The following is a 16609-nucleotide window of genomic DNA, read 5'->3' as shown; positions in this document are numbered from 1 at the left end:
TGCCTATATCGAGCTTACAGTTTAAAGATGGGTTTACAATCTATCTTCCCAATCTTGTAAGCCATAACCTTGGCATTACCCTCAACTCATTTTTCTCATTTAACCTGTCTTGTCAGTCTGTCATCAAATCCTGTCGGTTCTACCCTCCCATCATCCCTTTAGTCTACCCCTTCCTCTCCTTCCAAGCTTTCCATGTTGATCCGAACATTCATCTCACTTTGACTCCTGCATCAGCTTCCCTGATGACTCCTTGCTGCCTCTCTCCCTCTTCCCCAGTCCATACTTCACTCTGCTGCTTTGGTAATTTTTTCTAAAAAAACCCATTCAGACAATGTCTCTCCACTCCTTACAAATCCCCAGTGGTTGTCCATCCACCTCCCCCAACAAACAGAAATGCCATGCCATTTGCTTCAAGGCACTTATTCAGCTCTCCCCTTCCTACCCTGTCTTGCTAATCTACTATAACCCAGCCTGCACACACTACACTCTTGTAACATCAGCCTACCAGCTCTACTTCAATCTTGCCTGTCTTGCTGCGACCCCTTGCCCTCACTCACCCTCTGGTCTGGAATTCCCTCCCCCTTCATATCCCAAAGGCCACCACTCTCCTCATCTTAACAACCCTCCTAATATCTCTCCTCCAAGAGGCTCTGTCTAAGAGATCATTTCCCCTACTCTCCCTTTTGCTTCACTTGTGCACTTCACTGTGAACCCTGTAAGTAAGCACTTTGATCCTCATCCTAGCCCCACAATGCTTATATCCTTTTTAAGCCATTCATTCATGCATTCACTTAATCAAGTTTTTTGAACGCTTACTGTGTGCAGAGCACTGTACTAAGCACTTGGGAGAATATACATTATAATAGTATACAGACACAGTCCCTGCCCACAATGAGCTTACAGTTTAGAGGGAGAAGTACACATTAATATAAACAAGTTACAAATATGTAAAGAAGTGCTGCGGGGCTTGGTGGGGGGATGAATAAAGAGAGCAAGTCAGGGCGATGCAAGAGGGAGTGGGAGAAGAGAAAAGGGGATCTTAATCAGGGAAGGCCTCTTGGAGGATATGTGCCTTCAGTAAGGCTCTACCATTTCCCCTATCTGTAATTTTTTTTTCATTTTTGTCTCCTATAGACTGTAAGACCTCTGCTGACAGGGATCATGTCTACCAACCCTATTATATTGTTTCTTCACAAGCCTGTAGTACCAATGATTTATTAATTTATTCCATGGTATTTCATCCATTATATTCATTATATGAAAGCCCTTGTCATAGTTCAGCTGACTACTTGACATGACCTCTGCTCTCTTTCTCAGGAGACCAACATATATTGCTGTCATGTAATAATCCATCTTTACTGTCAACAGATATGGTACTGAGAGATCATTATTAGTGAAGTAGACACTTGCGAGCTAATGTGTCAATAGGAAATAAAACAATGTGTTCTGATCTCCATCAAACTCCTCATTATCTTCACATGGTCATATTCATTTTAATCCATTAAAATTGATATAAATAAGTGTCCAAATTAGTATCTGAAGCCATTTTTCCAACCATTTTACCAGCTATTATCTCTCTTCAGAAATGGGTATAGAAAAATCTGGTCCGCTTCACTCTTGCTAACTTCTCCAATCACCAGCTTCAATTCTCTTCCCTTTGTTAAAAGAATTAAGCCTCTGAAGATGCCCCAGTGAATGTATTCTTCGGGCAAAATATTCCAAATGAACAATGGGCAAGGGGTTTTGCTTGCAATCAGTAGTATGTATTGAGGGCTTAGTGTGCACAGAGCACTATACTAAGGGTTCAGGAGAGAACAATACAATCAAGTAGGTAAATATATCCCCAGCCCACAGTGAGCTTACAGTAGAACCCATTAACAGCCCTTGGGTGAACAGTTTTGCTTTGCCAGATTGGGATTTCCCCTATCAGCCCAGTACAATGAGTGCTGGGTGGTATTTTAGAAGAGGATGTTTGGTTGGGGGTAGGGTGACTTCTGTAGAGCCAGAGTTGTGTTAAAGAAGATAAATAGGCCATAACAGAAACAGAAGGGATAACTTGTATTTGTACTGGCATGAAAGATTTAAAGTATTAAATGTACACTAGAGAAGCAGCACGGCTTAGTGGAAAGAACGTGAGCTTGGGAGTCAGAGGTCGTGGGTTCTAATCCCGGCTCTGCCACTTGTCCTCTGTGTGACTTTGGGCTAGTCACTTAACTTCTCCGTTCCTGTTACCTCATCTGTAAAATGGGGATTAAGACTGTGAGCCCCACGTGGGACAACCTGATTACCTTGTATCTATCCTAGTGCTTAGAACAGTAATTTGGCACATAGTAAGCGCTTAACAAATACCATCATTATTATTATTTTTATTACTCTAAAATGAAATAGAATATGAAATATATGCTTTGTGAATGCATTTCATTTGGTGGGTGTGGTTTTTGTTATTTCTCCCAGTGTATTTACTAGACTGCCAATTCAAATGATGGATGGAGCACTGCAGAAAAATAATTTGAAAGAAATGTAAATAAATTCCTGGATATTTTACCTAAAACTGAAGAGTTTCTGTATAAAATATGACCTGCATAGTGTATCAAAATGAGTCATCTGGGCACATAGAACTGAACACTATTCTCTGTTAGTCTGCATACTAGTTTTTATGGTTATTTTATTTCCACAGTTCTGTGCCACTTCCTGCCTGTTGAGGAGCTCTGAAAGCCTCTTTGTTAATGCTGTACAGTATTTCGTAGAGCACAACAAAAGATTCATAACACAACTATATGCAGACAAGCAAACACAGTAGTACTAGTCTATACCCTGAAAAAACAACAAAAAACCCCCAAAACCCTGAAGTCTAAAGCCTTGTTTCTCCTGTAAAAAAATAATACATATAGCCTACTTTATCAACACATCACACAGCTTTCTCTAGTACTTTCCTTAGTGGTGCTCATACTCTCTTTGAAAGCTCTTTTTGAAAGAAATTGCATAAACATTGAAATTTTCTGTCATTCTTTAGTGTGAAAAAAGCCTGTGAAGTCTGTGCCAGAGATTTGCATAGTAGATCTGCATCAACATCTGTTAAATCTTTGTTTTCTATTGTACTGAACTGCAGAAAACTGAAATGAATAAGCAATTGGCACCACAGGACTATGATTTTACCCATGATTTCCAAATTCCTGCTATTTTAAACTACAGTTTTAGGTGACTGAGAATTGTAAAAAAAAAAAAAGAAAAGAAAAGCCATAATAGTGGTCTTTTTGTGCTAGTGAAAAAAGAGAATCTCTTTCTTTGCTGGCACAAAAGGACCCTTCTCTTGATCCTCTTCTGGATTTTTCCCTTCTTCCAGCTTCATCCATGCCCTTGTGAAGGGGAGGTCTGCTGCCTACCCCTACAAACTCTGCCCCCGGAAGTATGGCAGACCATTTTCTCTCTGCCCACGACAAGGAAAATCCAACCCACAAGCATGGGTGATTTGCCAACTATCTTTGGAGAATCTAATATGGGTATCTCTCCAAATGTTCCTAACCCCTTAGTCACATTCCCTTCTCAGACTGTCCTGGGCAACCGTAGCTATGCTTAGCTTCATAGCACTGGCACTCTTAAGAGGGAGTAGGAGGCTTCTATGAAAACGTGCTAACTATGGCAGCACCTGTTTATGCAATCATTCAAAGAGTCAGAGTATTGGATTGGGGGAACTCCTAGAGCTTAATGCTGGGGCATTTTATTAAATTTAATTTTTTATCGGCTGGTCTTTCTGCATATGTCCAGCTGACACTCCCCACTTCAATTTACGCTTCACTCTGCTACATGGATCAATTATCAACAAAAACATTCAGCCCATGTCTCCCCACTCCTCAAGAACCTCCGGTGGTTACCCATCCACATCTGCATTAAACAGAAACTCCTACCATTGGCTTTAAACCAATCAGCTTGCCCCATCCTAGATCGCCTCACTAAATCTCTTACTACAACCCAGCCCACACAGTCTGCTCTTTTAGCACCAGATTATTCACTGGGCCTGATCTTTTCTATCTCTCCGCTGACCCCTTTCCCATGTCTTCCCTCTAGCCTGGAACTTCCTCCCCTTTCACATTTGCCAGACCACCACTCTCTCCACCTTTAAAGTGTTATTAAGGTCACATCTCCTCCAAGAGGCCTTCCCCAAGTAAGTCCTCATTTCCTGTCTCACTGTCCCTCCACTGAGGCTAGGTTGATAAGTACTAGGACTAGCTATTGTGGATTGATAATCAGTCAATCAATCAATCATATTTATTGAACACTTACTATGTGCAGAGCACTGTACTAAGCGCTTGGGAAGTACAAATTGGCAACATATAGAGCAGTCCCTACCCAACAGTGGGCTCACAGTCTAAAAGGGGAAGACAGAGAACAAAACCAAACATACTAACAAAATAAAATAAATAGAATAGAATAAATAGAACAACTTGGTGTTTGGGGGGATTGGCAGGGCAGTTTTGTTGGAGGTGGTTCACTGTGTCAAAGGAAGAGTCAGACCTGAACAATCAGTGCCAGAATATTCAATAGCGCTGTACATGCTTGATAAATTAAAATGTAGTAACTCAGTAAATTCAAAAGCCTAATTTCTCTGTATAATGCAAATACATTTCCCAACTAGTTTTTCACCAAGTCTCATCAGTTCTTCTTCAGTAATACTTTGTGGATTTGCCCTATTTCTCAGTTGAAGTCACTGTCTCTGTCCAAATTTTAACCTCCTTATGCCTAGTTTACTGAAACAGCAGCCTTACTGATGTTTCATCATTCTCAACTTCTCACTTTTCCAGTCTGTTTCGCACACATCAGCAAAGATCATTTTTCTCAAGGAATAAGTGCTCGGTTTTCATTTGTCAGTGAGATTAAATCAAAAAGCCTTTCATTAGGCTTCATAATTACCCAGAACCTAGACTCCATTTAACCAAGTGTCTGTCTTCTCCAGTGAGAAACCCACTCTTCCTTCCCATCAACGTACTCACCTATCCAATAAATAGCTCTCTTCCAACACACAAGCCACTGCTCATGAAATTGCTGTTCCCTACTTGGAATGTCTCTCGAAGTTATCTTCATCAGTCATTCATTGGTGTTTATAGAGCACTTACTGTGTGCAGAGCACCATACTAAGCAGTAGGGACAGTACAGTATAACAGAGTTGGTAGAAAAGTTCCATGCCCACAATGATTCATCTATCCAGGGTCTTTCCAACCTTCCACTCTATTAAAGATCCATTCACCTTTCCCAGGAGGTTCTCAGGACTCCATTCCAGGACCTCATCACTTCTCATTTTACACTCCCTCGGAGACCGCCTTCATTTCCATTGCTTTAACTACCACCTCAATGTGGATGACTCTCAGATATACCTTGCTAGCCTCCTACTTCCATGGCAGCATGCGTTTCATCTTGTCTCCAGGCCGTAGATAATAATAAATAATAATAATGATGGCACTTATTAAGCGCATACTATGTGCAAAGCACTGTTCTAAGCGCTGAGGAGGTTACAAGGTGATGAGGTTGTCCCACAGGGAGCTCACAGTCTTAATCCCCATTTTACAGATGAGGTAACTGGGGCCAGAGAAGTTAAGTGACTTGCCCAGGGTCACACAGCTAACAATTGGAGGAGCCAGGATTTGAACCTGTGACCTCTGACTCCAAAGCCTGGGTTCTTTCCACTGAGCCACGCTGATAGGTGTCCGTTGACACCTTAAGTTCAGTGTGTCTAAAATTCTTCATTCACCAGTTGTCTCATCCACCTAACTTCTCCTACACCTAACTTTACCATCACATATGACAAGACTGCCATCTTTTCTGTCTCAGAAGCACAAAGCTTTGAAGAGAGTAAACACTGGGGAGGGGAAGGAGAGATGGCAGTTGTTCACATGTGTCACAGCATGGCCTAGTGGAAGGATCTTGGAAGTCAGAGGACCCAGGTTCTAATAATAATAATGATGGTATTTGTTAAGCATTTACTATCTGCAAGACACTGTATTAAGCACTGGAGTGAATACAAGCAAATGGAGTTGTCCCTCCCCCATGTGGGGCTCACATTCTCAATCCCCATTTTACAAATGAGGTAACTGAGGCACAGAGAAGTGAAGTGACTTGCCTTAGGTCACATAGCAGACAAGTAGGCTGGGAATAGAACCCATGACTTTTTGATTCCCAGGCCCGTGCTCTATCCATGGGCTGCTTCTAATCCACTTGTCTGCTGTGAGATCTTAAGTCACTTAACTTCTCCATGCCTAAGTTTCCTCATCTGTACAGTGGAGTTGAAATACATATTCTCCCTTCCCCTTAGACTGAGAGCCCCAAGTGGCTTCGTACAGTAAGCACGTAGTAAGCACTTAATATACCATCATTAAGTAGCTAGGGATACTCATAACAAACTCTTGGTAAAAATTATTCTCAACAATTGGCAGCACTGACCCACTCCATCGCATCATACTCTGCTCCTCTTGTCAAAGGCCTGGGTTTCCCACTCCAACTTTTGGCTTGTCACGGTCCTGGAATATGCAAGCACAACTGATGAAGTCCTTGGGGTAGTCCACAGGGGTAGCATGGAGGGGAAGGCAGTCTGTGGTGCCCCCAGAGCAGGGACTGAAGAAAGCGGCTGCCTTGGGTCGAAGCTAGTTACAAGAAACCCTGGTCAATCAGTCAGTCAATTGTATTTATTGAGCGCTTACTGTGTGCACAGCACTGTACTAATCGCTTGGGAGAGTACAATATAACAGGCAAGTTCCCTGCCCACAACAAGCCTACAGTTCGATGTGGGGAGAGGGAGTAAATCCAGACCCAGTAACTCCTTGCTACAAAGAGCTGCCAGAGAGGGGCAAGTTAAGGGCTATACTCCTCCAGAGCAGGGGTCAGCAGTCCATCAACACCTCAGAGATTGGGGATAATAATATGGTACTTGTTAAGCGCTTGCTATGTGCCAAGAACCGACCTAAGTGCTAGGATAGGTACAAGTGAATCAGGTTGGACACAGTCTCTGTCCCACAAGGGGCTCACAATCTAAATAAGAGGGAGTGAGTTTTAATCCCCATTTTATAAATGGACTAACTGAGGCATAGAAAAGTGAAAGGACTTGCCTAAATTCTCACAGCAGACATGTGGCAGAACTGGGATTAGAACCCAGGTCCTCTGTCTCCCAGGCCCTTGCTCTTTCCACTAGGTCATGCTGCTTCTATGGGATCCTCCACAGGGAAAACTGAAGCCCAAAATAGGGCTACTTCACCAACCTGCAGTGGGCCAGGGGCGGAGCTGGGTAGATAGCACTGTGGATAGAGCATGATCCTGGGAGTGAGAAGGCCCTGGGTTCTAATCTCAGCTCCTCCACTTATCTGCTGTGTGATCTTGGGCAAGTCATGTACGTTCTCAACCTCAGTTACCTCATCTGTAAAATGGGGAATAAGACTATGAGCTCCATATGGAACAGGGACTGTGCCCAACCTGTTTAGCTTGTATCAACCCCAGCACTTAGAACAGTGCTTGACACGTAGTAAGTGGTTAAAAAATTCCATCGTTATTACTATTATTGCTCCCTGTACCCTCCACTTTGAAAGAGGAGGTGGTGACTGTGGCCACGATGATGATTTGAGGATACCCTTCTACTGCTGGTGCTGCTGCTGTTGCCCTGTTGTAGTGGCTTCTTAAATTTATGGACATCCAAATGTTTTTACAGGCTCCACGGCCATGGTCAATTTTAACATGTAGTTATAGACCGTGAATTTACAAATGGTGGGCTATCCTGTTTGGTGGCGAAGTGGGGGAGAAAAAGGATCTGGTGTGAAATAATTCATCCTGGAATGACTGCACTGACACTTACCATTTTATTGGCTCAGTATTCTGGATGGCTCTGACTTTCTCTTACCTTTGCCCATCAATTATAATAATTCAGCACTATGTTTTAAAATATATTATTGTCCCCTTGGGGTTCAAAGATGATGTTTCTTACAATGAGATTTTAGGTCAAGTGTAACATAGTGTGTGAAAATGTTGCCAACCTGTACTTCCCAAGCGCTTAGTACAGTGCTCTGCACACAATAAGTGCTCAATAAATATGATTGATTGATTGATTGAAAAATAAGGCCTTCCCCATCAGTTGCAAGTAAAGATTGTCCCATGCTGTGCTGCCATACTTGATGCCTTATGTTTATCTGTGTATGTTTATATACCTACATACATACATATTCATAGTATATGTACACACATTTCTCTTGGTATTCATTAAGTGCTTATGTGCCAGTACTGTACTAAGCACTGGGGGTAAATACAAACTAATCATGTTGGACACAAACAATGCCCTACATGGGGCTCACAGCATTAGTCCCCATTTTACTGACAAGGTAACTGAGGTACAGAAAAGTTAAGTGATTTGCCCAAGGTCACACAGCAGACAAGTGGCAGAACTGGGATTAAAATCTGGGTTCTCTGACTCCCAGGACCATATTCTTTCCTCTAGGCCATGCTCCTTCTAATTTTTCCCATTTTTCTAACAATTTTTTAGTAATTTCTGTATCCAACCTGATTATCTTGTATCTACTCCAGTGCTTAGTACACTGCCCAGAACATAGTACATGATTAACAAATACCATTAAAAAAAACCACCCACAGTATATAAAATCCAGAGATGTCATGCACCAATTGGTGATGTACCCCAGGATCTGTAAATCCTGTCCCCGAAGTTATGTCCCATCATGGCTGGTAAGTTAATTGTCTTGCCAGTAAGTCACTGCTCTCTCCTCATCCTTCTGTGTCATTCTGTTTCCACTCCCTGTTTTTCTGGCAGTTTCCTTCCCCTTTCCAGACCCTAAACTCAGACCTTCCTTCTCTTGCCTGAACCTGGGCATATTTTATTTCAGCCAGTGAGCCGCCAGTTCCCTGTTGAAGCCCCATACCACTGTGGCCAGGGGGAGATGGGTAGGAAAATGTTACCTCGGTTCTGACTGAGCCTTCTGCTAGCCCGTATGTCTGGGCCCTCCCATCCTCCTACCCCAACTGATAGGGAGCCACCTTGGCTCTGCCCTCTCCCCAATCTCCGATTTCACCCCTCTCTTTCAGCTCCAATCTCTGAAACCCTGGGTCCCCCAGCGACCTAGTTTCCCATAGCCTGCTGATATCGCCTTGCTCTCCCTTCCTCATGTGGAGGCTCTGTGTCTCTGCCAGAACTGACTGAGAGGGCCTTGGGGTCTGAAGGACACCTGGTCTCTGTGGTGACAGGCCGGGGCCTCTGTACTGGAGAGAGACCAGAAAGGCAGCTGGAGTGTGGAAAAGGAAGGTCAGAGCTAGTCACGGAGAGTAGAGGGAGCATCGGACTTGGGAGACTTCTAAATGACGAGGTGCCCATAGTGATGCAGATGTGGAGCTTTCAGGGGTCCCATGGTCCTGGGACAGACTTAAGCTCGTCCTCTAGACTGTAAGCTCACTGTGGGCAGGGAATGTGTCTACTGTTGTATTTTACTTTCCCAACCATTTAGTACAGTGCTTAGCACACAGTAAGTGCTCAATAAATACGATTGACTGACAGTCTCAGTGGCCCAAGCGGGCTCAAGCTAAACACTTCTGAGAACTTGGGGGCCTATGGGCAATTGGGGATAGAATACTGAAGCCAACAGACCAATGAGAGGAGACAAGAATGGGTCAAACCCAACTGGGTCCCACATTTTGGGGCAAGGAGACTGGGCCAGGCATCTGGCTATTGTGGTCTCCAGCTGGGGCACCGTAACACTTTCTGGACCCCTTTTTGTTGGCAGCGGTGGCAGTGCCCAGCTTGAGCGGGGTCCCCGCTACGCCAGAAAAAATAGGCTGGGTGTGGTATGGAGTATGATTAGGGAGGCAGGATTGTGGAAGGTGCCCATATTTAATGTCTGTGGGCATCAAGAGAGTCCCTAGGAATTGCAGAATGGAAGGATTGAGGGGAGGGGGCTGCAGTGAGGAGTAATCTACAAAGCAATTTTTACTTCCCTGTCAGGTTTGATGATCATGTTGAGGCTCGTTCTGGAATTGTCTTATGTTGTGGAATCGTCTCCAACCCATAGTGACACCATGGGCACATCTCTTCCAGGATGCCTCACCTCAATCTGTAATTGTTCTGGTAGTGTATCCTTAGAGTTCTCTTGGTAAAAATATAGAAGTGGTTTACCACTGCCTCCTTTTGCGAAGTCAACTTGAGTCTCCACCCTCGACTCTTTTCCATGCCGCTGCTGCCCAGCACAGGTGGGTCTGGATTTGTAGCAGATTGCCTTCCACTTGCTAGCTAATACCCAAGCTAGGAATGGAATGGGTCTGCCTCTGCTTAACTCTCCCTCCTGTAGCTGAGACTGGTAGAGTACTGGAAATTCTCCAGGTGTGACCCTGAGAAGGGCATTCTGGTATAGAACCTAATAATTCTAGAAAATTTATCCACCATATGACTGTTAATGTTACACCTGCATTGTCTAAGAATTTACTATGGACGTGTCCTGAAGTACTGAGGTATTTTTTTAAATTACATTTTCATCATTCTATGGAAGAAATGAAATCTTAATATGATTTTTGCAGTGCTTTAAAAACTTTTATGGTGTTGATTTTAAAAAAATGGACGTTTATCAAGAGTAGACTTTCCATCAGGAAATTTAAGCTAAGACGTTGAATCTAGTATTTTAAAGTGTGCATGCCCTGAGAATTTTGTTCTTAAAATTTTCGTGTAAACTTGTCTTAGACATGAGAAAGAAGGCAGTGCTAAGAAAAGAATCATTCTCACCAGCGAAAAGTGTAGATTACTGGTAATTATGCTCTGCAAGTAGTATCCAAATTAAGTAGATTTCAGTCCTGGGCTGTGATACTGTGATGTTTCTTGAGGCAGTGATTATAATAGTGTGAAACAGACAATGGGTTAAAGCATAAAACTTCTTATATGCTGCCTCACTATGAAAAAAAACAATCAAGTGTGTAACCACTAGAATAGAATATACGGCTAATTTAGGAAGAAAAACTGAATGTATGATTTATGTGAATCTTGCAAAGTAAGGAAGATGTGGTTTCTCTAAGTAGCACAGAAGTTCTCTAATAACTAGTAAACTGTGAGCTACACACAGAGCAATAGTCAGGATGCAGTATTTTAGAACAAATAGGTTGTCAATCAGAAAAGGTACAAATGAGGATATAAAATATCTTTTAGGTAAGGGGAATAAAGATAAAGGAATCATACAGCCAGAATCAATGAATTGATCAATGGAAGTGTGCAGAGCAGTGTCCTAAGTGGTGGGGAGAGTACAGTACAACGGAATTGGTGGACACATTCCCTGCCTAAAGGGAGCTTACAGTCTAGAGGGGAAGACAGATGTTAAAATATATAATGAATATATAATGAATATGTTGTGGGGCTGAGGGTTGGCTGAATATCAGGTGCTTAAAGGGTACAGATCCAAGTCCATAGATGATGCAGAAGGGAGTAGGGGAGATGAGGGCTTAGTTTGGGAAGGCCTCTTGGAAGAAATGTGATTTTAATAAGCCTTTGAAAGAGGGCAGTGTAGTGGTATATGAAGTTGGAGGGATTTTTAGGCCACAGGAAGGATCTGAGCAAAGGATCCGCAGTGAGATAGATGAAACTGAGGTACACTGAGTAGGTTGGCATTGGAGGAGTGAAGCATGCAGACTGGGTTGGAGTAGGAAATCAGCAAGATAAGATAGGAAGATCAAGCTGATTAAGTGCTTTAAAGCCAATGGTATGGAGTTTTTGTAGGTTGTGGAAGTGGATGAGCAATCACTGGAGATTTTGAGAATTGGGGAGAAGTGAAATGAATTTCTTTTTTTTCTTTTTTTAATGGCTTGGGCAGGAGAGTAAAGTGAAGACGAGTGGGGAGAGACAGGGGGCAGCGAGGAGGCTGATGCAGGAGTCAAATGCATAGATCAGCATGGTAGCAGTTTGCGTGGAGAGGAAAGAATAGGTTTTAGCAACGTTGTGAAGAAAGATCTGACAGGATTTGATGACAATCCAGGCAGGTAGAGAGATAAAATCTTCCAGGCCTATATTTTTTTCCTTAAAGATCTCTAGGGATAGAGACTCCAAAACTTCCTTCACTAATCTGTTCCAGTTTTATTAGTGTAACAATCAAAGAGATCATCTTCTTATGTGGTCAGCTGGAAAGATCATGTCATAGGGAGTCAGGAGACCTGTATTGTAATACCACATCTAACACTGGCCTCCTGTGTGACCAGGAGCAATTCCCTTAACCTCTCTGGACTACCCCCAGAAATTATTTACAAATCCTTAATTTATTTATTCAAATTAATGTCTGTATCTCCTTAGACTGTAAGCTCATTATGGGCAAGGAACATGTCTACCACTCTCTTCTATTGTACTCTCCTGAGCTCTTGGTATAGTACACTGCACACAGTAAGCACTCACTAAATATGATTGATTTGGTTTTCTTATCTGTTTAAAAAAAAGATATTTTCTCTCCTTACCTCTCTGGTTTTAAGCCCCAGGTGAAACAAAGACTATGTCTTGTTTGATTATATTTTATTTACATCAATGCCTAGCACAGTGCTTGGTACAAAGTAAGTGCTTATTAAAAGTGCACGGGGTTGGCAATTAGGAGTCATGGATTCTAGAACCAGTTCTGCTCATTACCTATTATGAAACTTTAGGCGAGTCATTTAACCATTCTGGGCCTCAGTTTCCAAATCTAAAATGGAGATATTATCTTCCTCTTTGATTCCCCTTTAATTGTGATCCCTATGTGAGGATAGGACTTCGTCTGAGTTATCAGCGGTATCTATGGTATTTATTGAACGCTCACTATGAGCAGGGCTCCATCTTGAGTGTGTGGGTGAGTACAGTAAAACAGAGTTGACAGACACGTTCCCTGCCCACAATGAGCTTATCAGCCATGGCACAAAGTAACACGTAATAAATACCATAACTATTTATGTCCAACCAAATTCTTCCCCACTTCAGTTTAACAGCCATTTGTGGAACTTGAGACCTCCTCTTTTAAAAATCCTATCAATGGTATTTTTTCAGCCTTTACTTTATGCAGAGCACTGTACAAAGCGCTTGGGAAGGTACAATACAGTTGGTAGAAACAATCCAATCCGTCATTTACAGGTGCTTAGTACAGTGCTCTGCACACAGTAAGCACTCAATAAATACAATTGAATGAATGTATGATGATTTTTGTCATCTCGTACTTTTCCTTCTCCTCAAGGGACAACTTCCAATTTATTACATTTTGTCAAAGAACCTATTAAAAATCAGATATCAGAAATTCACAAAGCTGAAGCAAACGGGCAGAAGAACAGAATGACAGCAGCAGGCTAACAGCTGTTTCCAGCTGCCACCTGGAGGCAAAGATAGAACAATTTTCTAGGAATTTTATGGTGATAATGCCCTCATTATGTAGTGTTAAAGAGCTAAGGACACTATTCAATAATTTGGTCTACGGAACATTAGTTGATACTGTTCTTCAGTTTAATTTTTGAAAAGATATCTGCAGTGTTTGTAAGCAGTTTAAATTTCTCCTAGGAACTGATCAGGCTTGGCGCACAGACCTAAAGATTTAAAGACAAAAATTCAGTTTGTTAAAATGATCAGAGAGTAATGCAGGCTTGTTTTTTAAACAGGATTGAAATGCCTTACATAAACACAATAACAATTTTTCTTCCTGTTGTCAACTTTTGATAATATTTAGTATGTTTTTTTGAGGTATATTGGACTGTGAAACACATTGTTAAAAAAATAAAATCAAGAAACATAATTTTAGTTGCATCCAGGTCACTTATTTTATTTGCAGTGGATAGCCAGGAAATCCAAACCCTCAGCCACCCAACAATACCTTATCAACTCTGGAATCTTCAGGGTTTGGAAGGTTTCTTATGGATAACATAAATCCCTGTCCATCTGTCCCAAATCTGGGAATAGCCAGGAAGGCTCCTGAAGGGTGAGAAGCAGTTTTGCCTAGTGGAAAGAGCATAGGCCTGGGAATCAGGGGACCTGGGTTCTAATCCACGTGTCTGCTGTGTGATCTTGGGTAAGTCATTTCTTTGTACCTCAGTTTCATCATCTGTAAAATGGGAATTCAATCTTACTCCCTGCTACTTAGATTGTGAGCGCCATATGAGACAGGGACCGTGTCCATTCTGATTATCTTGAATCTATCCCAGTGCTTGGCACATAGCACTTAATAAGTACCATAACTATTTTCATTATTACAGTTAGGAGAAGAATCAACAGGCCAACCAACACACCTCCCCTCTAAGCACTTGGGATTGCATTGCTCCTGGCAATCATTTGTAATACTGTTTCAGAGAGTAGATGAGTATTCACACTTTAGTCTTTTCACCCGCATTGCAGGTTTCCCTCTTTATACTCATCACCAAAATGTTTTCCTGTCTGTGCCGTCCTGTTTCAAGGAGGCATTAACATCGGTACTCGTTTTCTTAAACCATACCGAAACACTTGACACCATCAGCAAACCAAGGCTTGAGCCCCAAGATCTTTAAACTTTCTCCAGAATTCCATGTCTGATCAAGTAAGAACGGAAGGTACTTTGTTCAATCTTTCAGTCAATCCTATGCTGTCCTAATTGAGCTTGCCGTAATCATCAGGATATGCTTTCTAATCCACAGAGGAACGCTTCCAACTTAACAGGCTATGAAACTTTTCAGGTCTTTGAGACACTTCTACAGAAAGTGCTGTAAGTTGAGGTCTTGAAGCACATATACATGCCGACAGATATCAACGTTGTCACATAGTTGGCCCAGCATTGTAGACTGACAGTAAGAAAAGTGAGGATGTGTACCAGTCTGCAAGTGGGACCCTCTGTTCTCAACCAAAGATATCCTTCGACAAAGTAGAACTGAGTGCTTTCGCAAATTCTGCTTCACAAGCTAATGATATCACACTTTTCCAAGCGCTTAGTACAGTGCTCTGCACAAAGTAAGCACTCAATAAATACTATTGACTGATAATGAAGAACAGGTAAATAAGTATGACAGATTCTCCTATCAGGGCAGACAGGTGAACCTCGGACCAGAGACATCAGGACGTAGAAGTCCCCGCCACTAGGCCCCCCACCAAGCCCCACAGCACTTATATACAGATCCATAATTTATTTATTTTAATATCTGTCTCCCTGTAGAGACTGCAAGCTTACTATGGGCAAGGAATATGTCTGTTATATTGATGTTTGTACTCTCCCCAGAGCTTAGTGCAGTGCTCTGCAAATAGGTGCTCAACAAAAAAAGATCATTCTATTTTTGAACATCTTTATGTCTGTCTCCCTTATTAGACTGTAACCTCCTTGTGTACAGAGAACATGTCAATTTTTTCTGTTGTACTTTCCCAAGTGTTTTGTAAAATGCATTCCACTCATTGGGTGGTCAGTATTACAATTAATATTGCTAGATAGGTTGTATGGAGAATGAATGATAGAACAGCATGGCTTAGTGGAGAGAGCACGGGCCTGGGAATCAAAAGGACCTGGGTTCTAACTCTGGCTCTGCCATAAGTCTGTGTGACCTTGGGCAAGTTGCTTTACTTCTGTGCCTCAGTTACCTCATTAAGACTGTGAGCCCAATGTAGGAAGGGGATTGTGTCCAACCCAATTACATTGTATCTACCCAGTGCTTAGTAATAATAATAATAATGATGACATTTATTAAGTGCCTGGTACATAGTAAGTGCTTAACAAATACCATAATTATCATTATTATTATCTGCTTGGACTGGGAACTGAATGGAAGCACACCTAAACAAACAGCACAGAAGACGACATAATGAAGAACAATTTATGTAATAATGGATAATTTTTAGACAAAGAAGCAACGTGGCCTAGCGAGAAGAGTTTGGGCCTGAGAATCAGAGGACCTGGGTCCTAAACCCTGTTCTGCCCCTTGCCTGTAGCGTGACCTTGGGCAAGTCACTTAACTTCTCTGTGCCTCAGTTACCTCATCTGTAAAATGGGGATTGAAATGTCCACTCTCTGATTTAGACTGTGAACCCCATGTGGGACAAGGCCTGTGAGTCCAACCTGATTATCTTGTATCCACTCCAGTGTGTGTAGTACAGTGCCTGGAACATAGGAAGTGCTTAACAAGTGCCATAAAAAGCAATCAATCAAACAAAACCAACAAAAGCAACAAAATAGGTAGATCAACCTGACAGGCAGCAGTTGGGAGAAGAATCGCATTCATTGAGCAAAGGTTTTATGATGCTCAGGCAGCAAAGAAGCAATCTTGGAAACAGTTAAATCATCGAATGATAATCCTTAGGTTTTTACAATATGGAACTGGCTCTACCACACATCAGTCTTTTCAGCCATCTGTTGAACTGTACGTTCCCTATGTACAGTGTTCTGCACACAGTAAGCGCTCAGTAAATATCATTGATTATGGATAGAATTTCATTGTTAATAACATCTTCGAAGATGAAGAACATCTCCGTATAAGGATTTAACCAACAAGCAGCATGGCCTAGTGGATAAGAGTATGGGCCTGGGAGTCTAAAGAACCTGGGTTCTAATCCTGTCTCTGCCACTTGTCTGCTGTGTTACCTGGAGCAGTCGGAAAGGTCTCAGAGCTAACCTCGGGTGGTATGTAAGGTAGTAAGCTCCCTCAAGTC

General features: G+C 42.2%; 1 protein-coding gene and 1 non-coding gene across 4 annotated transcripts in view; one reads left to right on the top strand and one right to left on the bottom strand.

Annotated features, from left to right (window-relative positions):
* LRRC28 (leucine rich repeat containing 28) overlaps nucleotides 1-16609 on the top strand; it is a 113125-nt gene that overhangs the window by 37558 nt on the left and 58958 nt on the right. The window lies entirely within an intron of this gene.
* LOC119929261 lies at nucleotides 10232-10369 on the bottom strand. Its single transcript, XR_005451393.1, has one exon. It is a non-coding gene; the product is annotated as a small nucleolar RNA SNORA7 (small nucleolar RNA).

Source organism: Tachyglossus aculeatus, chromosome 5 (assembly GCF_015852505.1).
Source record: "Tachyglossus aculeatus isolate mTacAcu1 chromosome 5, mTacAcu1.pri, whole genome shotgun sequence".
Taxonomy (NCBI): domain Eukaryota; kingdom Metazoa; phylum Chordata; class Mammalia; order Monotremata; family Tachyglossidae; genus Tachyglossus; species Tachyglossus aculeatus.
This window is presented reverse-complemented; position numbering and strand designations above follow the sequence as displayed.